Here is a 25,426-nt window from a genome sequence, read left to right on the forward strand (position 1 = left end):
AAGCATAACAGGATGTGCTGTGCGGTGCCATAATCATACACCTTGGTTGCATTGTGAGGAACAAGGCCAAAAGGCAGCCAACTATGGATCCAGATAAACCCGACTACCTAGTCTCTATTTAGAAGGCTATCTGTAGTCAATGACACTTCTTTCTTCAAATTATTTGGTGACAAAGTCAAAGGAAAGAACCTAACAGTGCACCATGGTAACTGGTTTTATCAGTTAGACTTTACCAAGTATTTTAGGGACCTTTTTGCTTTGCAGAGTGATAGTTTTCTCACTAAAAAGACTGTGGGTAAAGTTTTCAAGAGTGCCTAAGGCCTGGATCTACAAAGAAAGTTAAGCTTTGCAAGGTTCAGCATTACAACACCTAACTTTTAGGTGCCTAGAAAAGTCACTGGAACAACAGGATCCACAAAGTCTGAGTTAGACACGTAGGCTCCCTATAGAACTCATGGATCAAGACAGCACCTAAGAATGAGATCTACATGAACCAGTACACTTGGTGAGGAGCCATCTAATGGGAGATGCTGATGAGAGGTGTATCCTAAATCCTACCCTTTTCTGAGAGTTTGGCACTGAACTTTGGGCTACAGGGAAGTACCTATCTCTACTTGTGATCCACAGCTGGGAACCCTCTTCTGGAGTCAGATGACTTAATTGTGAGAATATGTTAGGTGCTTGCCTCCCACCACACAAAATGGATGGAGGAGGAGAAAAAGGTGGTGGTGCTGTTGGTGCCACCTCCCTTATAATTTTTAGCTTGCTAGTTAAAGCTCTGGTTCAATTCCTTCCTCAGCCTAATGCGGAGAAAAGATTTGAACAGGGGGTCTCCTACCTCTCAGGAGAGTGCTCTGGCTTGTGGGCTCAGGGATATTCTGATAGGGGAAGGTCTCCCACATTCTCTCTTGTTGAAGTTGTTCCACTGTAGATGAATAATTACATAGTCACCGGAGCAAGGGGACCAGACCCTGGGTCTCCCACCTCCCCAGCGAGTGCTCTGACCACCAGGCTACAGAGTCATTCACAGTCCCTCTTCCTCTCTCTCAATAACTATGTAATTGTTTATTCACAGTGGATAAATGTTGGTTCTGAAATGCAAAAAAAGCTGCAGGAGGGAGAAAAGGATTTTCCTGGGTGGAAGGCTGGTCTCCTCCCTATATGGGGAAGCAACCCAGCTAACTGCTGTTTGGGGAAGGACTGGCACCCAAAATCTAGCATAATAAGGCAACATCCCAGAGAGGGGGCAGGGAAAGGGGAGTTATGAGTTTGTTTGGCTTACGAGTTCTGCTTGGGCCTACCCTGAGGCCCACTTTGTAAATATTGAAAAATAAACCCAAGTGAGGAATAAAAACTCTCTGGAGTAAGACTGGTTTACTCCAGGACTCCACTGCCAGAAGGTGAAATGCTGAGGTCAATGAGTTAAAGGAGATGCCTTGCCACAATACATTGTTCAGTCAAAAACAGAGCTAGTTTTCTTCGTAAAACAAGATGCTTTCTATATAACCCATTTATTATTAGCTTAAAGTTCATATTCTCTTTTAAGGGCTTATGCAAATATTCCATCTCAGAAAGGCATTTTTTTCTCAAGTTGTTTTCCTCCCAATTTGTTTTTCATAGGTTGATTTTTTCCCTTTTTGCTTACAGTTCTAAGCAACTCTTTGTTTAAATTACCCTGAAGGGATGTTGCCAATCTTTGTTAGAAAGAAGAAATTTAACGAAATCCTTTGAGTACATCCATCAGATACAGAAAGATTGTGTCAGAGCCCCCTTAAAAAATGTTCCAGTATTTGAGATTTCTCCAATTTGTTCAGCAACAGTAAGCTCATGGAGCAATCCTGTAAGAAAAGGCTAGCAGTGAACTAATCAATATGAAAAGCTATGAAAATACGAGGTAGTAACTACAGTCACTTTGGGCTGTACTTGAGCCACTAAATCAGGCTTTTGCACCAGCAATAAGACAGATATTTCAAATTTACAGCCACTGAGAATTTTCTACGGTAGACACAGCAGCAGCAGCACAAGTGAGTTGTACCTACCAAAAGATGAATCTTGCAGGACAGGTATGTGGGGTGCATATTGTGGAGAATGCACCCTCTGTGGAATATTTGAGATACTCAACTGAGCACAAGTGGAAATTGCAGCATCAAAGGTTTAAGACAAAGTTAGACAAGTGTGTTACACCATGTACAGTTATATGTTCCAAACCACTCTAAAACAAAGGTCCACATACTGAAGAATCCCAACTCACCCTCTTCCAAGGGTGTGGCTTTACTAACAGAAAAGTTCAGATCTTCTTTCCTGTTCTGACAGCTCGTACTTAACCACTGACCAGTTCACACCTTCTCCATAGAAAGCACTTCCACTGTCCTTCTGTACAGGTGAAAGTAATGAGCCACCTGCCCCAGGAAGTCAGTAAAATCCACTTAACTCTTCCCAAACATGATTAACACCTGCTATAACAGGCTGGGAGGTTTCAGGCAAACACTGCCAGCCTGTTACATACACATAGCAGCCAAAGACGAGCGGGCAGCACTTGGCAGTGTGGTAGTGCAGCAGCAACATGTTCATGGTACAGCCAAACTCCAAGTTAGAGAGGATGGGAAAAGTAAGCAGGAGGATATCACCCCGTGGCCCATGGTAGATCAGAGCCTGACCAGACTCAGATCACAAGGGGGCATAGCAGAGTGGGATGCATTTTGCTCTGCTTGAGACTTAACTGGCTAACTGCTGCTGCTTGAGATGTTCTTCATTCCACGGATCCCTTCTTTTCAAACACAGACAATTTATTTTTCAGTTCAGCTCCTGAGTGTTAGGCAGTTGCCTTTCCCAGTGTGCTTGCAACCCACATACAGCCATTCAGTGTGGTACTCTATCCCCCTCTAGTGATTGCTGAGCCACAGGGAGGATGATGAGTCTGCTACAGCCAACGCTGCACACCTGGGTGGATCATTGGCCATGGGGATTGAGCCTGAGACCTCTGTATCTCAACATATGCTAGAGCTGAAACACCCACATATGTCATCCATGGCTGTAGCAGGCTCGTCAATGTCTATATATGGCCCAGCCACCACCGGAGGGGGACAGAGCACCACACAAGGTGTATGTGGGTTACAAACTCCCCCTAGCTGGGGAAGCTTCTTCTGAACACCCAAGGCCAACCACAGTCAAATCTCCAAACAGCTCATCACCTGTTATGTGAACGTATGGTGCTACATGATCCCTATCTGGCATAGTACCCTATGGGCCTCCTTACTAGTGATAGCAAAAAGATGCTCCTTGTTTTGGTTCAGTGTGGTCTGGAACTCAACATCTGGTGCAGGATACTTAAGGAACCACCTGCAATCCTGACAGTGCTGCCACTATTTCAGCACCTGCCAGTTTTGGTTCAGTGTAAAGCCTGGTGGCCCAGAGCAGGAGTCAAGTGTGCGTGGGTGGTCAAGTAGTCAGCAGGTCAATCCATATCAGAGGCAGTCCAGGGCAATGGTCAGAGTTCTCACAGGGGTCAATAGCCAAAAGATCTAATCAAAGAGGCCTGGTCAGTGGGTTGGGGAGGCAAGGTTGGGTGAGGCAGCAGGGCAAGGTGGTCTGGGGAGCAACCAGCAGGCAATGGTCTGTTGCTCGGACAGCTTCCTCTTCCTGCTGGGAACCTGATATAGTCCAATGAGAGTGCTGCCAGTCCATCCAACCCAGGGCCTGGGGTGTGGCTGCTGTGGGCCTGTAGGTCTTTAGTACTAAGGCTGTCGGTGTGGGGTGCTGATTCAGTGCATTACCATGGGTCAGCGGCTAAGGCTGCTACCTAACGACCAGGTTGGCCTGGGATCCTGACACTCAGAGGTTTTTGCAAATACCTGTGCAACCACGGGATATGAAGCACTGGTCTTCTGGCTATATTGTTTTTAGCAGGGACAGCTCCCAATTTTTAGACATTTTTGCACTTGAATTTGTGTGTGGTAACTTAGGCGGTCAAGTTACACTCACAGATTCTGGGCTCTGCACATGTTTTTAGAACAGATGGATACATGTTAAAATGAATACACCTATGCTCGAGCCTGTGAAATCCCTCTTGGGGGAGAGGCAAGGTAGGGAGGGCCTGTAAAAGGCCTTCAAGTTACTGACTCCATCAGTTTTAGGGGAGCCAGGATCACAGTGCTAGTTTCCTGCCTAGCTACAGCTCTTCAGTATACATATCAAGGTCTTTTTCATCTCTAATGAACACTTCAAAGTTCAACAAATTGGCTATTTTCAATAGAAATATATGCAACATATAGCTAAAAGCACTGTAAGAAAGAGTAGCTAGAAGGTTTTCATCCATGTTACATTCATTGAAAAATCAGTGGTAGGCAGGTGTTACCAAACCACTAATGTGAAAGTGGAATTGCATTGTTAGCATGTAGTCAATGTGAAATAAGATGGACAGCTGGAATCCTGATAGAATCTCTTGTAGGTAAAGTATCTTTGTCTGAGAAAAAACAAGAAATCAAGCTACAAAACAAAATCGAACTATGGGGAGCACACCAAATATAAAGAACAATTAGCTGGTAAATGTGTGAACTGTATCATGCAGCGTACTCTCAGCTGTGTCGGACCCAGGCTATTAAAAAGACAAGGTGGGTGAGGTAATATCTTGTGACACTCTGTACCACAAAGTAGCAGCCTGGAATCCCAATATTCACCGTATTCTGTGATATTGATTATATGTTTGGTACAATGCATGCCTTGTGAGGTATCATTTTAAAAGTCTTGATCTGTTGAACCTTAATATCCTGTTAAATTGTATGTGAAGTTATGAAGTATTACTATATGTGTTACTGAAATATGTTGTGAGGTTGGGAGACACCCACAGCTGGTCTTTCAGTAATGACAAAGAAGCAACAATCACTGGCCAGACAGGTGTTGTTGGCCCATCAAGAAGAATCCACTATCCCAGAGACTTCTCAGAGAGGGCATATACACAATGAGGGCAGCCTAACCTACAGCACAGCAAGGATCTTTCTAGCAGCTGGAAGAAATTATAAAAGAGGGACAGTGACATCATCACTTGGCCTTTCTCCTTCCCCATCTCAACACCTGGAAGACACAGACTTTGAACGGGGGAGATTGGTCCCAGGCTGGGAAGGGAATCCAGACTGTGTATTGAGAACGGTGAACTGCCTGTAACATCTATGAAGGTGAGAGACTGCTTGATTCAGATCTTGCTTAGTCTGTAGAATTTAGACTGCGAGTTTATTCTTATTTCTTAGATAATCAACTGTGATCTCTCTGCCGACTACTTATAATCACTTAAAATCTACCTTTCTGTAGTTAATAAATCTGTTTTATATTTTACCTAAAATAGCGTGCTCTTGGTTGAAGTGCTTGGGGAATCTCAGCTCAGATTACAAAGGCTGGTGTATGTCCACTTTTCTATGGCAAAGTGGCAAATTAATTAATGAGCTTGCACCATCCAAGGGAGTCTTGAGCAGTGTAAGATGGTATATTTCTGGGGTGCAAAGCTGGGAGCTGGGGTGATTGGCTGGTGCCTCTCGCTGTATGATTCATGACTGGCTCAGGGAGCATTCATGCAATTTAGTTCGGTGTGAGGCTCCACATCGTGGTGACTGAGTGATCACAGTGCTTGCAGGAGTTTGCTGGCATGGCATTGTGTGAGACACCCCAGGCTGGAGAGTTAAGGTGGCACAGCAGTCCCACAGTTTCAGTTTGTGCCCCAGGCATCCTGTCACACTTTTATTGGACCAACTTCTGTTGATGAGAGAGACGAGCTTTTGAGCCCCACAGAGCTCTTCTTCAGGTCCGGGAAAGGGACTCTGAGCATCACAGCTAAATACAACGCGGAACAGATTGTTTAAGCATAAGTAGTTAGCACATATTCTAGGTGACCATTCAAGATCTACTTATGCTAAGCATTCTGTTCCACCTTGCCTTTAGCTGTGACCTTTCCCAGACCTGAAGAAGAGCTCTGTGTGGCTCGAAAGCTTGTCTCTCTCACCAACAGAAGTTGGTCCAATAAAAGATATTAACTCACCCACCTTGTCTCTGACCTATATGAAATATTTCAGATTTCCTATGAATTATGCAATAAATTGTAGATTATGTTCACATTATTTAAATCGGAGAGGCTGACAGGTTGGGGCTTGGTTTGGGTTTTGAGTTTTTTGTATTTCTTTGCTAAAAGATCCTATGTGATGTTATGTGAGGCTACACTGCACATCCTCAAATATGACATAGAGTAATATATCAACAAGTCAGACTATACAAGCCTCATTTTAAATTATATTTCGTGAAATGTTCACAATTCACTTAATAAAAATACAATCTTATAAACGTTCCACTTATTGAGGAAAAAAACAAACAGAATAGCAGACCTGATGGCAATAACCATTAACATTTGAAGCAATGCTTTCCTCTTTTAATCTCCTATCAGAAAATCACAGGGCCCTGTGTTTCCCTACCATGTAATCATGCAGCGGGAGACAATTGATCAACCCCCAGCAGAGCTGTTAGAATGCATCCTCCGCACCACCTGCTCTGCAGGGCCAGTAATAGTGTGACAAAGGCAGGAGACATAGCAAGAAAGAGTCCACAGGGAGTTTGTTTTGCTCAACCCTCCTCGCTCCATGGACAACAGCAAGGTTAACTTGCTAACTATAGCTATTAGCTCCTGGGCTGTAGGGGAGCTGCATTCTGTGACCCCTCCAGTGCGGACCAGAGTCTAGGGGGCATCTATTTAGATTCTTATACAGCCCCCATCACAATAGCACCTGAGCTCATGGAGAAGTCCATGCTGTTCTGAGTGCCATTAAAACCTTTACGTGTACATGGACATTAGTTCATGTAAGAGGGAACACGTTTCCAAGAGTGGTTGGTCCTCAACTTCTTACCATATTAGCAGGGCTATTCCCCCTCTTCACCAGTCTGAGTCATTGCAGCCATTATGGTCTTCCCTGTACTATGCTACAGAGAGGAAGATCAGGTGCACAGAAGCAGAGCTGCCAGTAGGGGTGAGAGGCAAGGGAGTATACCCTCCCTCACCTGGCAGCTGGGGGCTTTGGGTCCACTGCTGAGCCTTGAAAGTTTTGTTTTCTTGTATGCAGCAGCAGGTGGCGCCAGAGTGGCTCCTCCAACACAGTCTTCTCAGCTTGTTTCCCCCACTGCCAAAGGCCCGCCTATGTCTTATATGTCACCATAAGGTCCTGATCCTAGCATAGACACACTTGTAAAGGCCTCTTCTGAGTCCTGTAAGATCTACAGACTGCGCCACCACTCCCTGAACCTGAGCTCACCTCCCTCTCCTGGGCAAGCACAGGAAAAGGGAAAGAACAACCTTCTTCTGAGACTGCTATTCTATGAGAAGGTATGAAATGGCACTTGCTTTTTTTGGAGGAATTCAGAGGGAAAGATCTTGATTTAGGAAGACAGACAGAGACCCCTACATGAGGAATCTCGAAGAGAAAGAGAGGCTGGGTGACAGAGTAACTGCACGAACAATGGGGAAGGTGGCTGGATGGTGGGTATGTAAGGTGTTGTAATGAGTTCACACAGCACCTCCACTAATAGGTGGTGCTGTATCTTTATTTTAGTGTTAAGCTGTGATGTCTTGGTTTGTGGGGGAGAACGAGGAGGAGGTGATTCTCCATTGTCTTGCAAGCTATGTAACTTATTTACACCAGTGCTGAGTATAAAGCACTGCCAGAACAGAATAGTATAGGAAGATTCTGTTCTCAGCTACCCTGGCGTAAATCTGGAATAACTCTGTTGAAATCCTAAGGTTTAGACTGGTGAAAATGAATTCCAAATCTGGCCCACGACTGTTTTACACCCACTTTGCACAGGTGTAATTGACTATACAAGGTGCAAGGCAGTGGTGGAATGGGCCCCTAGCCTTACAAGACTTAGGCGATGTTTACACTAGAGACCTTACAGAAGTACAGCTGTACTGATGCAGCTTCGCCGCTGGAGTACTGTCATGGATGGTTATAAACTGTTCAGGAAGGACAGGCAGGGCAGAAAAGGTGGGGGAGTAGCACTGTATGTAAGGGAGCAGTATGACTGCTCAGAGCTCAGGTACGAAACTGCAGAAAAACCTGAGTGTCTCTGGATTAAGCTTAGAAGTGTGAGCAACAAGAGTGATGTAGTGGTGGGAGTCTGCTATAGACCACCGGATCAGGGGGATGAGGTGGATGAGGCTTTCTTCCGGCAACTCGCAGAAGCTACTAGATCGCACGCCCTGGTTCTCATGGGTGACTTTAATTTTCCTGATATTTGCTGGGAGAGCAATACAGCGGTGCATAGACAATCCAGGAAGTTTTTGGAAAGCGTAGGGGACAATTTCCTGGTGCAAGTCCTAGACGAGCCAACTAGGGGGGGAGCTTTTCTTGACCTCCTGCTCACAAACAGGGAAGAATTAGTGGGGGAAGCAAAAGTGGATGGGAATCTGGGAGGCAGTGACCATGAGATGGTCGAGTTCAGGATCCTGACACAGGGAAGAAAGGTAAGCAGCAGGATACGGACCCTGGACTTCAGGAAAGCAGACTTTGACTCCCTCAGGGAGCAGATGGGTAAGATCCCCTGGGGGACTAACATGAAGGGGAAAGGAGTCCAGGAGAGCTGGCTGTATTTCAAGGAATCCCTGTTGAGGTTACAGGGACAAACCATCCCGATGAGTCGAAAGAATAGTAAATATGGCAGGCGACCAGCTTGGCTTAATGGTGAAATCCTAGTGGATCTTAAACATAAAAAAGAAGCTTACAAGAAGTGGAAGGTTGGACATATGACCAGGGAAGAGTATAAAAATATTGCTCGGGCATGTAGGAATGAAATCAGGAGGGCCAAATCGCACCTGGAGCTGCAGCTAGCAAGAGATGTCAAGAGTAACAAGAAGGGTTTCTTCAGGTATGTTGGCAACAAGAAGAAAGCCAAGGAAAGTGTGGGCCCCTTACTGAATGAGGGAGGCAACCTAGTGACAGAGGATGTGGAAAAAGCTAATGTGCTCAATGCTTTTTTTTGCCTCTGTCTTCACTAACAAGGACAGCTCCCAGACTGCTGCGCTGGGCATCGCAACATGGGGAGTAGATGGCCAGCCCTCTGTGGAGAAAGAGGTGGTTAGGGACTATTTAGAAAAGCTGGACGTGCACAAGTCCATGGGGCCGGACGAGTTGCATCCGAGAGTGCTAAAGGAATTGGCGGATGTGATTGCAGAGCCATTGGCCATTATCTCTGAAAACTCGTGGCGAACGGGGGAAGTCCCAGATGACTGGAAAAAGGCTAATGTAGTGCCAATCTTTAAAAAAGGGAAGAAGGAGGATCCTGGGAACTACAGGCCGGTCAGCCTCACCTCAGTCCCCGGAAAAATCATGGAGCAGGTCCTCAAGGAATCAATCCTGAAGCACTTACACGAGAGGAAAGTGATCAGGAACAGTCAGCATGGATTCACCAAGGGAAGGTCATGCCTGACTAATCTAATCACCTTCTATGATGAGATTACTGATTCTGTGGATGAAGGGAAAGCAGTGGATGTATTGTTTCTTGACTTTAGCAAAGCTTTTGACACTGTCTCCCACAGTATTCTTGTCAGCAAGTTAAAGAAGTATGGGCTGGATGAATGTACTATAAGGTGGGTAGAAAGTTGGCTAGATTGTCGGGCTCAACGGGTAGTGATCAATGGCTCCATGTCTAGTTGGCAGCCGGTGTCAAGTGGAGTGCCCCAGGGGTCGGTCCTGGGGCCGGTTTTGTTCAATATCTTCATAAATGATCTGGAGGATGGTGTGGATTGCACTCTTAGCAAATTTGCGGATGATACTAAACTGGGAGGAGTGGTAGATACGTTGGAGGGGAGGGATAGGATACAGAGGGACCTAGACAAATTGGAGGACTGGGCCAAAAGAAACCTGATGAGGTTCAATAAGGATAAATGCAGGGTCCTGCACTTAGGACGGAAGAACCCAATGCACAGCTACAGACTAGGGACCGAATGGCTAGGCAGCAGTTCTGCGGAAAAGGACCTAGGGGTTACAGTGGACGAGAAGCTGGATATGAGTCAGCAGTGTGCCCTTATTGCCAAGAAGGCCAATGGCATTTTGGGATGTATAAGTAGGGGCATAGCGAGCAGATCGAGGGACGTGATCGTTCCCCTCTATTCAACATTGGTGAGGCCTCATCTGGAGTACTGTGTCCAGTTTTGGGCCCCACACTACAAGAAGGATGTGGATAAATTGGAGAGAGTCCAGCGAAGGGCAACAAAAATGATTAGGGGTCTGGAACACATGACTTATGAGGAGAGGCTGAGGGAACTGGGATTGTTTAGTCTGCAGAAGAGAAGAATGAGGGGGGATTTGATAGCTGCTTTCAACTACCTGAGAGGTGGTTCCAAAGAGGATGGTTCTAGACTATTCTCAGTGGTAGAAGATGACAGGACAAGGAGTAATGGTCTCAAGTTGCAGTGGGGGAGGTTTAGGTTGGATATTAGGAAAAACTTTTTCACTAGGAGGGTGGTGAAACACTGGAATGCGTTACCTAGGGAGGTGGTAGAATCTCCTTCCTTAGAAGTTTTTAAGGTCAGGCTTGACAAAGCCCTGGTTGGGATGATTTAATTGGGGATTGGTCCTGCTTTGAGCAGGGGGTTGGACTAGATGACCTCCTGAGGTCCCTTCCAACCCTGATATTCTATGATTCTATGATTCTACGATTCTAAGATCCTTCGTGTAGCCACTCTATGCTGACGGGAGAGAGCTATCGCACTGACATACTTAAAACATCCCCAAAGAGAGGCGGTAGCTATGTCGGCAGGAGAAGCTCTCCTGCCGACATAGTGCTGTACACACTACCACTTTTGCCAGTGAAACGTATGTTGCTCGGGGGTGGGAGGGTGTTTTCATATCCCTAAGTGACATAAGCTTTGTCGACATAAGTGGTAGTGTAGAAGTGGTCTTCGATGATAACACAGCCCTATTTGGCCAGAGGAGAGTAAAGGAGCCCACCCGCAATCCCCTGCACAATTCCACAGGGTTTATCTGTATTAAGACTCTATAGAGCCACTATTCCTCCCACCAACAGGTGGGTAAGGGAGTAGGCGGAGACTTGACTTAGCTCTCCTCTGCCCGATGTGCTCACTAATAGAATGTAAGCCAGCATGATAAAAGGGAATTAAATTGCACCCATTAAGGGGCTACAGGAACTTGCTTTTCCCTGGAGCAAGAGGGAAAAAGGGAAGTCTCCCAGTTACATTTCTTTCATGGACTCTCCCTGGAGCACTGCAGCTACGCACTGCCCCTTACACAGGGCTAGTTGTAAAGTCTCAATCTAGTCCTAAATAACTATTGATGCAATAACCTGGCATTTTATGTAGCTGGGAATAGGTTTGTATGGGGTTCTAAAATATCATTATATATTGATAGTTTATGGCCAAAACACCAGTTCAAAGCCTTTCGCTCAGCAGCATCATTAATGCCACAATGATTAAGTGAAAAACAGCCAAGCACCACTGCACCTTGAAGAATAGTGGGAGTTTTCAGTGTCAAAGTCTCAAACCATCCATGCTTTAAACAAAGTTAAACTCCCATCATCTCCCAGCTCTTGCAAGCAAACCAATAATGCGACCTTTATCCTGTCAATAATTATTTAATTTAATGTGAAAGCAGAGTGATGAATGCAATTCAGTATTCACAAACTACTTTTCATGCCTTTCACCTACTATAAACTCTTGCTCGACTAACATACATTTCTATTTCGTTTAAATTACTTGGAAAATTACTTGATTTAACTATCGCAGCAGGGTCAAGTGAGGATGTGTCTCCACTACCTTGTTGCAAACAGAATTCTGCTGAAGGAGACAATTCAGATGAGATGTCAGAATATCCAAGGGAAGGACTAATGTCTAGTTTGACAGTCCTAAAAGGTCAGTTGTGGGTATAGGATTAAGATCACAGGTGAGGGCAGGATAACAACAGGATATTGAGTGTCAGCTAAGAGGACACACTTATCAACAAATAAAGAATGTGACAGACTGGTCTGCACATACTGACACATTGTGTTAACTCAGGAAGAACAAATTGAGCACGTTTACTTGCATGACTGAAAATCAATGTGTCTGGAAGATGATAAAAAGGTTCCGGACTCAGAAAAGACCAAGAAAAAGGCCAAAGATGCATAACTTATGTAGACAACAATCAGCAAACTTTGGAATTCATGATGAGAACAATGGTGATGTCCATGGAGTTTACAGCTTGTATAGATGAGATAACTGCATGAAAACTCTCAGTAAAACAGAAATAAATATTATAAACCAGAATTTGGCTGAGCATCTTTGAATTAAAAATGCCCTGGAATTTTTGTTGTTGTTGCTTTGGTCAATCGAAAGGATTAAGGGTTAGTGGGGGAGATTTTCAAAGGCATTAATAGATGCTAAGTACCCATTTATGCCTTTGAAAAATCTCTACATTAGAGATGTGAACCATCCCCAAGCCAATTATGCCAGTGGGATAGAACCAATTTAAGTACAATCAGTTCAGTGTGGACACACTAGTCATAGCCACATCCTAAATTGCTGCAGTGTTGCCCCATATTCATACTGGGGATGGCCAAAACTGTTTCAGCCACAATGCCTTCTAGGTACATACCACATAGTTCCAAGGTGCAGTAGGTTCTGAGAGATTTTGAAAGGCCACCAAAGACCTGCCACAGGAGGGGCAAGACTGTTTTGAACCTATTCCCTCTGCAATGGAAATTAAAATTTCAAAATTAGATTTGCAGTCTACTTTAGAGCACATAATCTAGTTCTTGACACATACAATAATGAACCACATTTCTTGGGTTCTAAGCAACTGAGGGAAGATTAAGGCATGTCACTAAATAAATCCACGTTTTTCTAATTTACCTAATATATGATAGCTGTGTTTTCCCTGAATTTTTATATTCACCCTTTTCCAGTTTCTTGATAATACGTATGATCAGGACACAGCTTGGAGTGCAAAATAACTGATCTTTTATGCCAGTGTTTCTCAACGACCAGTCTGTGGACCAATGCCAGTCCCTGAGATCTCCTTGACACAGTTTAGGAAGGCAGCAAGCTGTTCCCTGGTATCAAGATGGTTGAGAAACACTGTTCTCTACCAGTATTGTCCCTAACAAAATTACTCTTTTAGTGCCATTTAGACTCATTCCCTCTGGAAATCCCTTCTCAATGCAAGTGCTCCAAGACTGCGGCCCTCAGTCTGGTATATCACGCTATTGAAACATATAGTAGACTGAGATTTCAGTACACACAAAATGATGATTTATCAGTAGAATTCAAGCTCAGTGTAAGTGAAAGATGGATGATCCACACAACCCTGCCACAGCACTCAATTTCAGTGTTCTAGCTAGAGCTTTCAGTACCACTGATACCAACTGACAGGGCATCTTTCCATTTTGTGCCATTTGAAACTAAACATAGTTCGGACTTTATGTGCCTTCAATTCTTGTTTTGCATCTTGGAAAAATGGCATCATATTCTGTAGGGAACTCAAAAAGGCACCCAGCTAGCATTATATTTCTGTGTATGTTCAGAGTTACATCATGGGTTAGGATTAGAAAAAGCATCAGGAAAAGTAGGTGGATGAGGCATTTCTAGAACAAACAACAGAAATATCCAAAACACATGGCCTGATAGTAATCGGGAAATTTAACTACCCAGATATCTGTTGGAAAAATAATATGATAAAACACAAAATGTCTAATAAGTTCTTGGAATGTATTGGGGACAACTTTTTGTCTCAGAAAGTGGAGGAAAGAAACAGCCATTTTAGACTTATATAAAAACTACATTACATAAAATATTACATTAAAAGAATGTTACAGTTGTAAAGTCAAGCACTCAGAAGTTAGGAAATGGCTGAATCCAGGTTGCCCATGAAACGTTAATTCGGCCCTCTTGTGTGCATGTATTAAGATACAGCTTTTATTTACATAATCACATACTATTGTTTCTATAGGCCCCTTGCCTCATTCACAGAGTGAGCAGTTATTCAGTATTTATTTTTATCCACTTCAGTCAATATATGGCCCCGGGTCTTATTTAACCCACACTATCCAAACTGAATTCAAAGTTATTAATTTCCTCATGGGCTATTCTGTGGTGCTTTGCAGATGTTAATGAATGTATCTTCAAAACACCCCTGTGAGGAGAGGTGGTATTATCATTCCCATTTTACACATGGGGAACTAAGATACAAAGAGATTGCCAAAATTGTCAGAAGTGTCTACTAATTTTCAGTAGCCAATTTGAGACACCAACAGTCTAATTTTTCTGAATATTTAAAAGCCAACAGGGGGAGCATTGAGATCATAAGTCTCCCTGTTCTCAGTTCCTCTGCCAGGCACCATAGCGGCCCCAAGGAGGAGGAGCAGTTGCAGAAAATGTCCTGCTCAGTCCCTGCAGTCCTGCGTGGGAACAAGCTCAATAACTCTGAGGTGAGGGTGCTTGTGCCATCTGGTTGGCATATAGGAGCTGTGAGGGGAGAAAACTCCTGGGTGGCTGGCATTTTCTGGAGGTTTATAATTTGGCAAAATATGGGTGAATTTTCACAGAGATGACACAAGACACATCCCTGACACCAGAGCAACCCATGTCATATCTCCAGTCTCTGTTCCAAAGCATGGAGGCACTAGAGCGTCTCTATGAAATGACAGTAATTTTTTTTAACATAGGCAGAACAACATATTTTCCCTTAATCTCATGCTCAGAAATGGCTGTACCATTTTAGCTGAATCTTTAAAAAAAAAAAAAATCAGCCTGAGGCAAACATCTGGCAGGGAAAATTTCTGTTAAAGTTTGGCAAAGTTATAAGCAACTGTATACAGGGTCTCATAATGGAAGGTGTGGAGCAACCTTAAATGTATGTGGCGTTCCTAGATTTGTCTTCAATAAAACACTGCACATTACAAGGACATTTTTGGAGGAGACTTCCAAAAGCACTCAAAACACCTAAAAATAAACATTTAGGCTACATAGTTTTTTTTTAAACAGTTCAAACTTGAAAACCTATATCCCAGGTTTACACTTAAAACAAGTGAATCTTTCTATAATAGGAACCTTGACAGAACATCAATGATAGCACTTGTAGTATACATGTCAATTTACAAGGCTATAGCAAGGAGATGACAAGTATTTCTCCCACTAGATGCATAGGTTATTAACAGTAAATTCTCTCTCCCTGTCCCACTTGCCTGTCTTCACTATTCTTTCTCTTCTTTCTACTTCCTCTTCTCTCCAGCACAACCCTTCCCCCACCCTTTCCTTTCTTCACGGTTTTTGCTTTCTTTTCCTCCACCATCATCCTGCCCTTCTCTCCCAATCTCTTTTAATTTTCTTTCTTTATTTCAGTATATATTAGAGCTACATGACTCATCTCCCCCCGCCCCCACCCCTGAGGATTGGAATGATGCATTGGGTATCCCCACCTCAGTTTTAGGTTGTCTTTGTAGCAATAATTACCTTTTTAATTACATTTTAATGGGACACCTCAAATAAGATAATAGGTTACGTCAAAAGAACTCAGGTCTAGTAAAAGCATTCCAAGCACAAGCCTATGCCTCTACCCATCAGTCAAACACACTAGGAGACAGACATACCTTTAACTCCAATTTCAAAAGCAATTTAAACTTTGTGGATTCCAGTGATTAGAGTGTGCTTGCAGCCTAAGAATTCCCTTTACCATTATGCCGTCACGCACATATACTTTTGTATTTAAAAAGATAAATATAAATTGTCATTCCTGCTCTGCTCCTGTGATGTTCCACTGAGAAGATGAAAGAGGTCTCAAATATAATCCTTCCCCCTCGGAGGCTTCTGCTTCTAAAGTAAAGCAGAAAAGAGGATCCTCTAACCCTGGCCAGCCTTATTTCAACCACAACACAATTTTCATAAAACTCTTCGGTTTTTAAAAATGGCACATATAAGTTGCCAAATTCAGCCCTGATTCACGCTTCATGCAACTCCACTGCATTTAGAATGCTTATTGCATAAATGTAACAATACTGACCCATATACTGTATGAGATTGCGGAGGTGAGCCCCATGGAAAATCATAAAATTGTCTCGATGGTGCAGGACTGCTTGACCCTGGAGTTCTAGGAAATCCATTCTGTATGATACCTTAAAAAGAAGCAACATGCTTTTTTTTAGGGCCATGAAGTGAAATTCTTCAGTCGTTTTGCCATTGACTTCACTGGGGCCAGTATTTCACCCATGGTCTTTTGGCAGGCACTTTAGCTGCACCCTAACCCCAACAATCAAGTTGGAATCCTACAAAGTTAATGAGTGGGTGTACTTGGGTGGCAAGAAGCTCTTTGCCCACCAAAACACTCATGTATCACAGGGCAGGGTTTTGTAATTCGCATGTAAGCCCCCATTTAAATAGCAGCATTTCCAGCTTCAGACTTTTTCTCGCATTCAGTATTCAGCCACTTTGATTGTTTAAGATTTTTAACATCACATCACACCATGTCATACCATGTCACAGCTCATTACATCATCCTGCAGCATGACACAATCTCAAGCATTACAAATACGAACCTTGTTTTTGGATCAAAGTCAAATCTTACAGCAACTGCTTATCTAGGTTTGCTTCTGGAACGGTAGCAAAAATAATAGCTGTCAGACACTGACATTTTATATACCTTCTGTCTAAGAAGTGGAAAAAAAATTCTGTAGATGGACTAGAACACAGCCCAGAGTCAAAGGTATAACAGGCTCGTATTTTTGGCTTTCTAAACTGTAATGAGTAAATGGCATCCCTCTATTCAAATTCAAGAATAGCTCAATAATGCAGAGTCTTTGTGATATTACTGAATTATCTTGGGTTGCTTTTGTTTTTAATTTGTGAACTATTTATTTTTATCTTGAGAAGAACTTCTATATAAAAATTGCTAATACGAAAGAAAAAAAAACCAGAAGAGAAAAGGATGCTCCAGTGGTTAGCACACTAGACTAGAACCTGAGAGACCTAGGTTTAATTCCCTGCTCTATCACAGACTCCCTGTGGGACCCTGGCCAAGTTAATAGTCTCTCTGGCCCATGGTTAGGTGCTTAATGTCCATTGAAATCATTTAATGGGAGTTCGGCACCCCAATACCTTTAAGGATCTGGGCCTCAGTTCCTCATGTGTAAAATGAAGATAAGTTTACTTCCCCACTGCTTAGGAGTGTTGTAAAGATTGTGAGGTGCTCAGATATTCTGATAAATGGGGGCTACACAAGTATCTCAGATAGAAGGAAATGTAGTGTAATCCCTTAACTCCATTTACGTTTGTGTCCCATAATCTTTCAGATTTGAACCTAACAATCAGAGGAAGCACTCATATTGCAGCCCTCTCTGTTTACATGAGAAGGGATTGCTGGCAGAACATTCTCCAGGGGGACCCCGGGCTTTGAAACTCACTGATGGTCTGCCAAGCAACTTATTTATTTGTTTGTTTGTTTATTTATTAACCTTTCCAATAAACTATGTGCTCATCTTTTCCCCCAGATGTTTGGGGAGGAAATGGTCTGTGGGACTCAAAGTATAATTAAGGGATGTTTTTTATTGTCACTAATTGATGGATAATCATTACATCTAGATAGGCAGTCTATGTTTAAATTACATTGTCAATTGCTCATGGTATTTTAAATATCATGCGTTTTTTAAATCTTTGTAAAAGATGTTGGAGCTCTGTTAATTGATATAACACAAAATAAATACAATGACAGAAAGAGAAAAGGTGGGTGAGATAACATTTTACTGGACCAACTTCTGTTGGTAAAAGAGACAAGCTTTCAAGATTACACAGGGCTCTAAAAACAACAAATACAGAAACGTGTTAACGCAGATTTTAAGTATGTAGAGGGGGAAACTAGCACAAGTTGGTGGTTATAAAGTTACAGTTTTCTACACATGGTGGGCCAAAATCTTTTCTGGTGTAAGCATTTGTAATTCCCTGGGACTGAAACCTGAGCCAAACTTTCAAACTCTCTGAAGTTAAGCACCTAAATACCCATTTGAATACCTAAATAGGCAACTAATAGCCTGATTTCAAGTTGCTGACGACTAATGAATCCCACTAAAGTCAATGGGAAGTAAAGGTGCTCAGCATTTTTGAAAATCAGGCCATAGCACCTAAATATCCATTCGGGCATTTCCCCCTGACCCGGTAAAAGTAAATTTTGAGCATCCAAGTTTGAAAACTTGACTCCTCTCAGAAATTTAAAATCATGGAAACTGATTCATCCAACTGGATTTGTTCATCATGAAATCAACATATTGCCTCATACTGAATCTAGCCACAAATTTGCAGTTTTAAAGCTATTATGTGAAACAAAGATTTGCAGTTTTTAAAAAATGGCCGACAGTGTTAGGGATATGGTGGAGCGCAAAGTGTTAGAAATTCTGGGGAGAGGAAAATCTAAATATCCTTTGTCAGCGGTTCTGGTGGGTGATTGGTGCATTATCTACCTGTAGGCAGGTACTGTCAGATACACCCTATTCAGAATGGAATAGGGAAAGGAAAACCATGATGTCACTTTCCCAAACAGCACTCTGAATTCACTCATAACTACCATCACAAATGCAAAGAGAGGGATAATGGTTTGACCACAGAACTGGGAGCCAAAGATTCCTGATTTCTAATCCCACTGCTGAGAGACTCCTTTCTGTGTCCTCGAGCAACGTATTCAGCTCCTGTGCCTCAATAGACCCTTTGTAAAAAATGGGGACAATACTAATATTTGCCTGCTGTTGTGATGAACAAGCAGTTAGTGTTTGTGAAGTGTTTTGATGGTGAAAAGCACTAAATATTATTGCTTGTGGAGCTGCTTTGCCCTCTTCTCCGGTAGGTGAGGAACAGTGGTGTCAGCAGATCAGAGAGAACTTTGCAAGGCTGAGAAGAGAGAAAGCTCCTTTTCCAGAATCCTGAGCAGACTAGGCAGGAAACTCAAATGAATACGGTTGCCCACATCCGATTTATTATTTATTTTTAAAAAGGCTCTTTTCCAGGAATCTTTTCAGAGAGCTGCAGTAAAGTGGCTTGGGAGAGCTCTCTCTCTCTTTCTCCTTTTATTCCAATAGCAAAAGTGCTTCTGGCTTTTCATTCCATACTTACTGCTGCTGGTAAGTATGCTCTAGTCTTCAGTTCTCTTAAAACTCTGTTTTGTTTTCTCTGGCACAAAGTAGTGCTCTGTGGTCCCTCAAGAGGCCCTGAAACCCAGAGTGCCTCCTGTAATAAGTCATGGAAGACTGGGACAAAATGTTTACTGCCTTGGTTTTTAGGAGTCATGGTACATTAAATGGCTAATCTAAAGTTTTGAGAACTTCAATTAGTTTACTTTCATAAGGATGTGCACAACTCCTGTGCCAACGGCAGGGCTAGACAAGAAAGAGCTTCATAGAAGTACAGGAGCTAGCTGTGCTCAAAAGGAAGTATTTAGAGCATAGGACTATGAACCAGGATCTGTGGGTTCTACTGCTGGCTCTGCTACGGTCTCACTGCAAATCCTTGAAGAAGTCACTTACACTCCATGCCTCAATTTACCCATACCTCATGCAGGCGTAGTGAGGTTTAAATAGACAATGTCTGTGGTGTGTTTTGAATTCTTCACATGAAATGTGCCATATAGATGCAAAGAATTGTTGCTATAATTCCGGGAAATTTTGACAAAAAGACTTCTATTGTTGGTGAAGGACCTTTGTGTTGCATATTTTTTGCTGCGGTTATGTGAGTCCTTTGACTTTTCTCTGGAACTTTTAGAGGACCTGTGGACAAGTGTTGACTATAAAAGCCCATTCCAGGATATTTTCTTGCATTTTCAGGCTTGATGTCAGTTAAGACAGAGAACAATCAACATAAAGAGCATTTCTGGCTCCAACCATTCTTGTGCTTATGGTATGTGGCTTATGTTTGTTGTAGTAACCCCTCCTTGTTGTGAGCTAAATGTGGGACTTAACATCCACACAATCACCACATCACCACACGGATACTGAGCTCTTCTCCATACAACACACACTAGCAGAGCCTCACCTTAAAGTACAAGACTCAAAACTGTTGGGATATTTTTTCTGTGACAATATAAGGGATTGTCTTTTTTTTTTTCATAAAGAAATCTTTAGGTACTTCTGCAATTAGATGATTCCCATCTGGACTTGCATCGAGAACTCTAAAGTACCAATTTAAAATATATAATGCAGTTTGGGTTGCATACATCCATGTCAGACCAAAGCCTCAATAGTCTCTCTCTGTTTGGCACTGGTAAGTTGTTAGAGCTGAGCAACCATAGTGCCAGAAAGATGTTGGAAAACTGGTGAGAATTCCAAAGAATGTAACACAACCAATTAAAGGGCTCATGGGATTAACCTCTGTAGAGAAAAATCATAAGAATAAAAGATGTATTACTCCTGGGGAAATTCTGCGCCACTGGGGTGCAGGAGCAGAAAAATGCCCCCTCCTCCCCAGATTCCCTTTACTTCCTTGCAGAAAATGGTTTCTGTGGGGAAGCAAAGAGAAGCTGCATCAGTGCTCACTCACCTCTCCCCGGCAGTGAGGCAGCTCAGACTCGTCTGTTCAGGCAGCTGGGGGGAGAGGTAAATCACTGGGGGGAAAGGAGGGTCTGGGGATGCCCCAGCTGCCCAGGGACAGTTAGTCCCAGCTGGGCGGGGAGGGGGGAAGGATGGAGACGGAATTCCCCCTCCCCGCCCAGGGCAGCCAGGGCTGGGTCAGATCAAGCCCCAGAAACTTTCCCTGGCTGCAGGAAGCTCTGCACTGCGTGGGGTGTGGGGGAGAGGCTCGTAGCGGGGTGGTGAGGTTCAGTGGGGGAATCTGGATGCACAGGGCTTGGGTGGACAGGAGAGCAGCTCCCTGTACAGTGACCCCCGCCCCCGAACTGAGCCCCCTCCACATCAGGAGCCCCCCACACCCAGAACCCCCCCACCCCACCACACAGAACCCTGGTACTCTTGAGGAGCCCTCCACACCTGGACCTCTACCCCACTGAGCCCCAACCAGCTGCACCCTGACCCCGCACCCCACCAAGCCCCATTCCCCCAACCCCTCTCCCACTGAACTCTAACCACCTTCACCTAGACTCCCCTGCAGAGTCCCATTCCCCCTGAACCCAGACCCCAGCACTGAGCCCCTGTGCATCCAGATTCCTCCCTGCACCCAGACCCCCACACTGAGCTGCCCACACCCAGATTGCGCCACCCAGAACCCTGGTACTCTTGAGTGAATTCTGCACCAAACAATTAAAAAAATTAAAATTCTGCAAAGTTCAGCATATTTTAATTGTCAAAATAACACAGAAACACAACAATATAATCATACCATTTGACAATGAGGCCCATTTGAATTTGGCCTTGTCTCCAAGGGAATTAGTGGAGACATCTGAAAATTAGCTTGGGCTGAACATTCAAGAATAGATTATTAGATGGTGATGGATGCTGTGAGTGAAAAGTTTATGTTTTACCTAACACATTTTTTAGATACAAGGGGACTGATTCCAAGCTAATTTTCAAATGACTCAAGCAAAGGAGCTTCCACATCTTTCTCTATTATTGGTTACACTTGGTTCACATTTTGAAGGTGTTCTTCAAAATTGTGAGGGTTAGAAACCTACTTTGTTAATGAAAATGTAAATTCTGCACAGTCTGAACACATCATGCAGGCCACAAAAATACACCAAGTGGGCCCTTGTACTATATGTATGCTCGACACACCTGTCCTAAATAACTGTGCCTCCTATGTCTCATGTATAGGTGGCAATTATATAACCTTTGATCAGGGTTTAGTCAATGTATAGAGATGTATTTCTCTACAGTGGAGTTACTCCTGATTTACACTGCTATAAGTCAGAGAAGAACCAAGCCCAAGGTCTTTTCTAATGCACCTGTCTCTAAACAGCAACGTTTCCTTTTGGCTTTCTTTTATGAGCCAAGCCTAAAGGTGAAATACCAAGCATTCGGCACTGTAAAACTGTATCCAGAAACTATAAATTCCAAAATCTCTTGTGATATGTGATATGAAACTATATGTATCGGGGACCAGATCCTTAGTATAAATCAGCACAGACTTCAATGGAGTCGATCACATCACACCAGCTGAGGAACTGGCCCTGCTCATTTAAATCAGTAGCAGGAAAACAGGCAGAAGGGGCTGTGGCAAGTACATTTAAAGCTACGCATAATGGATAGATTTAAATCATCCTTGGCCTGAGGTGTAAGTTTAGTATTGGAAACTCTCCTTAAGTGGAACTGCCAGTGGAAGGTGGGCACAAAGATCAAGGGGAGAACATGGCCTTTCTGTAGCAATTAAGCATTCAGAAATCATCATCAACTACATTCCTTATAGTTACAATCAGCATCAATCAGTGGAAAAACATGCTGACATTTAGGATCCCCAGGATTTCCACCCTTTGTTTCTCTTCCATCTCATCTTCCTTTTTCTGTTTCTCTCCCTCTTCCTTACATTTGTGTAGCTCTCCTCCTGTCTTGCCTCTGCATTTCTTTTTCTCTGCAATTCCCAAATCCCACCATGGGCTGCAATAACATACTTCTGATCCACTATAATAATCATTAATCAAAAAACTCATGGTGGCCTTTCAAGTGCCATAATTTGGTTATAGATTAGGTCAAATTACTGAAATGGAGTTCACACCTATCAGTTATTGTGTCAAGCTGTCTGTGGGGTCAAGAAGACAACACTGGCTTGGATTACAATTATTTCCCCTTTTGGAAGATTACCCTCACAAGACACCATATGGGTAGCTAGTCCTGATGCTTGGTAGGTGCCTTTTGCTGTCCTGATGAAAATCAGTCCGAGTTATAAACTATGGAAAAATCACCATTTATATGGCAGCTCCAGTCAGGCTGCACTGCACATGTGCTCAGGCCCTACTGAACAGAATTCAGCACTTCTGGATGACCAGACAGTTTAAAATGATTCTGAGATATTGACAAAATGTATGTTGATAATAACCCTTTGTCTCCACCAAAATACTCATTGGTGGAGAGCAAGGGACTGAAAGCCAGGAGCCTATGGAAGCCAGAGTATGTCTACGCTGCAATAAAAAAATCCATGGCACCGAGCCTCAGAGCCCAAGTTAATTGACTCAGGCTCATGGGGCTCAGGCTGCAAGGCTAAACACTTCAGTGTAGACATTCCGGCTCAGGCTTAAGCTTGGGCTCGGAGACCCATCCCCCTTGCCAGGTTTCAGAATCCAGGCTCCAGACTGAGCCCAAATGTCTACACTGCTGTGTTTAGTCCCTCAGCCCAAGCCCCGCAACCCTGGGTCAGCTGACCTGGGCCTTTTTTTGGAGTGTAGATGTACCACATATGTTCAAACCAAACTTCTACCAGTGAGTGCCTTTAATAGTTGACTATATTCAAAGGCAGAATTGCAGGCTCTGTGTATTTAGTTTAATCCCTTTCCCCAATTACTTCTGCCAGGATACCTGCGTAGCAGTAGCCGTAGCTGTTTTGAAGGCCAGAGTTTCACAGAACGTCAGCACTTCAGTTGGAACACACAGTATAATGTCTGTGATACAGGGGCTGAAACAATTTATGGATTTCGGTGTAGCGCTTGTTATACTAAAGAACTTGAGTTTATGATGATTGTCTAGACACATGGACTGGATAAGAAGGTGAGCTTCCTCACCTGAAGGAGTTGCTCCTCAATTAAAGGTATAATCAGAGGAAAGAGATGAATGTTGTGGTTACATAACACAACAGGACGACACTACAGAAATCAATACTGGACACAGACAATATGACTAGTGTTGTCTGGTTGAACTTGCACAGGAAATTGGGAACTGAATATATTGAATAAGTGATGTGACAAAGCTCCTCCTCTGCCTTGGTGGGTCCTGCGCTTATTGGCAGATTTGCTCTCCTCAGAGGTTCATGGCAGCTCTCAGTTTGGCCACTTTCATGGCTCAAATCTGCCATTCACTCAGTTAGCCTCATCACTGGCCAGCATGGGGAAAGGAAGAAGAACAATCCCTGCAGTCTCTGCTGATCCACCTAGTGGATTGGGGAACAGGCCAGAGACCTTCCCCTCTGGTAAAACCCACAGTCCAGTTCAACTCCTCTGGTATCAAGTAGGGAGTTGGGGGAATGGAGGTATGGGGGGAACCCAGGCCCGCCCTCTACTCCGGGTTCCAGCCCAGGGCCCTGTGGATTTCAGCTGTCTACAGTGGCTCCTGTATCAGCTGCGTGACAGCTACAACTCCCTGGGCTACTTCCCCATGGCCTCCTCCCAACACCTTCTTTATTCTCACCACAGGACCTTCCTCCTGATGTGTAATAATGCTTGTACTTCTCAGTCTTCCAGTAGTGCGCCTTCTCACTCTCATCTTCTTGCTCACAGGCACGCCACAAACTGAAGTGAGCTCCTTTTTAAACCCAGGTGCCCTGATTAGCCTGCCTGTCTTAATTGATTCTGGCAGCTTCTTGATTGGCTGCAGGTGTTCTAATCAGCCTGTCTGCCTTAATTGTTTCCAGAAAGTTCCTGATCTGGAACCTTACCTATTACCTTCCCCAGGGAAAAGGGACCTACTTAACCTTGGGCCAATATATCTGCCTTCTGTCACTCTCCTGTAGCCATCTGGCCTGACCCTGTCACAGTGACAAGTCCGGTAGACTAAGATCCAGGACAATAAGTGTCTTTACAGGAACCTTCATTGTGAATTGTGGGTAGGTTTTGATGGGAATGGGGCTGAGGAAGGGAGATCATGAACCAAAAAAAAAATCTGAAATGCATTTTAATGGCAAGCCCATAGACTAGATAATGAAATTTTCATTATTGTCAACAACATGCCATGTGCCTCTCATAATGAACCCCAGGAGCCTTGTGACAATAGGGTAATTAAATCACCATGTAAATGTGATGACTTGACAAGTACAATGCTTCTGAATGGATAAATGATAAATAAAAGACTGCATTTATAGGCCATAAAATCTGTATTTACATGGCAGGTACGTTGTGGAAATCATTGAGAAGTGTTTTAATGGTCTTGTTGCAAGCACTTGCCTGGAACAAAAAAAGGGCCAGATCAAAACAGAAGTGAAGAAATAATTTTTTTTCCAAATGACACAATCAGAATTTGCCATTCTGGACCAAACTGCTGGTATATCTCGCCCAGAATGTCTATACATCAAATTGAAATCAATGGGATTTTTGTCAAAGTAAGGTTTGCAGGTTTGGCCCTATGAACAATGGCCAATTTGAGGGGAAGATGGAAAAAACCTGTACTGAGCCAACTGGGCAATGGTTTACCAAATAAAATTGCTTCCTCATATTCACAGGCAGTCGATTTATCCCAGGAAGCATAACTTTCAAAATTGGGGCAAAATTCTGTCCCTGGGATAAATGCATTTGGCTCCCATTGACTTCCAAAAGACCTGCACATTTGCATCAAGGGGCAGAATTTG

At 43.5% G+C, this 25,426-nt stretch overlaps 1 protein-coding gene across 11 annotated transcripts in view; it reads right to left on the reverse strand.

Annotated features, from left to right (window-relative positions):
* The window catches only part of DLG2 (discs large MAGUK scaffold protein 2), a 1,447,004-nt gene that overhangs the window by 1,138,609 nt on the left and 282,969 nt on the right, over window positions 1–25,426 (reverse strand). The window lies entirely within an intron of this gene.

Source organism: Natator depressus, chromosome 1 (genome assembly GCF_965152275.1).
Source record: "Natator depressus isolate rNatDep1 chromosome 1, rNatDep2.hap1, whole genome shotgun sequence".
Taxonomy (NCBI): Eukaryota; Metazoa; Chordata; order Testudines; family Cheloniidae; genus Natator; species Natator depressus.